General features: G+C 46.0%; 1 pseudogene; it reads right to left on the bottom strand.

The window, feature by feature from the left end:
* Nucleotides 1-490: 490 nt before the first annotated feature.
* On the bottom strand, nt 491-895 carry LOC145994078 (histone-lysine N-methyltransferase SETMAR pseudogene; annotated as a pseudogene).
* Nucleotides 896-1,926: the final 1,031 nt, after the last annotated feature.

Genomic DNA, 1,926 nt, shown 5'->3' on the forward strand with positions numbered 1-1,926 from the left:
TGAACTGACGATGCCAGTGCTTCACTACGTCATACGATGGAGCATACTCTCCATAGGTCACTTTCATCTCAACAAAAGTTTTCTTTGGTGTGCGGCCTCTCAATTAATGAAACTTGACTGCTTGGCATTCCACTGGATCCATCACTACACCTTGTCTCAATTTAGTACTTGTAAGACAAAAACTAAGAGGAGTTCAGAATTGCAAATTACCTCATGACCTATGCACATATGTATCATTACACACGTAAAATGTCAGTATTCTACATTATCTAGAACTGGGTCAGGGGAAATCTTTAATGAACGTCCCTCGTATGTAGTTGCGAGTATGCAGTTTATTTCCTCACATTGAAAGGCACCAACTTAAGATACATTTTTGGGGGGCAAGGTAAATTTGGGGGGGGACAAGATCGACATAAAAAATACTTTATATTAGGGTAAATCAAAAAGTAAAGGCAATTTTCACATAACATCTTTATTTCCACACATATCACTATTCCACATATGCCCCCTGCACAGCAATGCACTTTTGGTATCGTGCAATCAGCTTCTGTATCCCGTCGGCGAAGAAGGTTTTTGGTTGCTCACGAAGCCACGTCCGCACCGCCTGCTGGACCTCGTCATCTGACCTGAACCGACGGCCACGCAGCACCTCCTTCAAAGGGCCGAAGATGTGGTAATCTGATGGCGAGAGATCAGGGCTGTACGGAGGATGGGGAATGAACTCAAAGCCAAGCCTGTGCACAGTGTCTACTGTTGCCCTTGCTGTATGAGGCCTGGCATTATCGTGGAGTACGAGCGCCCCCTTAGACAGCAGTCCTCGTCCCTTGTGACGAATTGCAGGTTTCAGTTTGTCTTGCAGGACCGCACAATAACTTGCACTATTCAGTTTCACCATGTGGGTGGAACTCCGCCAGGATCGGTCCCTTCACATTCCAAAACAACGTTAGCATGAATTTCCTATAGGACGGCTGTTGTTTGAATTTCTTGCGTAGAGGGTACGACGGATGTTTCCATTCCTGGCTTTGCCGCTTACTCTCTGGTTCGTAGTGGTGAACTCATGTTTCGTCTCCTGTCACGATTTGTTCCAAGATACTGGGATCGGCTTCATAGCATTGGAGAAACTGGGAAGCCACTATGACGCGCTGCTCCTGATGCCCAGCTGTGAGTTCCTTGGGTACCTACCTCGCACAAACTTTATGGTACCCTAATTCATCATGCACTATTGCATATGCTGATCCGAAACTGATGTCCAAGAGTTCAGCCACTTGTGCTATTGTGATTCTTCGATCGTCCCTGATAATCATATCTACCCGTTGGACATTTTCTTCTGTGCGGATGTTTTTGGGCGTCCACTTTGACTTTCGTCCGTTACACTTGTGCGTCCCACTTTAAAGCGGTCCACCCACTCATACACCTTTCATTGAGTCATGGTGCTTGCTCCATAGTGCGCTAACAGCCGACGGTGGATGTCTGCCCGTTTTACTCCCTCCGATCGCAGAAAGCACACTATACAGCGTGCTGTTCCTAGATGGTGCATTCGTGGAGTGGTGCATCCATAAGTGTGACATTTTTCCACCACAACACTCGACTGAATGGAGCAGTGATGGATACTCCTACTTCCACGTCACTCCAAGTATACACGTGGTGACGTCAGACACACCCAGTCTTCGTTTATTCCTGCGAAAACACAAAATTGCCTTTAGTTTTTGATTTACCTAGTATATATGTAAATATACATAAAATGTGTCCTTCTATGTGAATTTGGGGGGGGGGCAGAAAGTGCCTTGTCCCCCTCAAAGTCAACGCGTATACATGCTGTTGTTTGTAGTTGGCAGCGACGGATAGTCACAAATAAATTGTCAGTGATGTAACATGGGATCGCTATTCGTCTTGAATTTTCCGGAACAATACCGGAATAGGGCGTCA

The sequence above is a fragment of the Lepisma saccharinum genome, chromosome 10 (genome assembly GCF_977018435.1).
Source record: "Lepisma saccharinum chromosome 10, izLepSacc3.1, whole genome shotgun sequence".
Lineage (NCBI taxonomy): Eukaryota > Metazoa > Arthropoda > Insecta > Zygentoma > Lepismatidae > Lepisma > Lepisma saccharinum.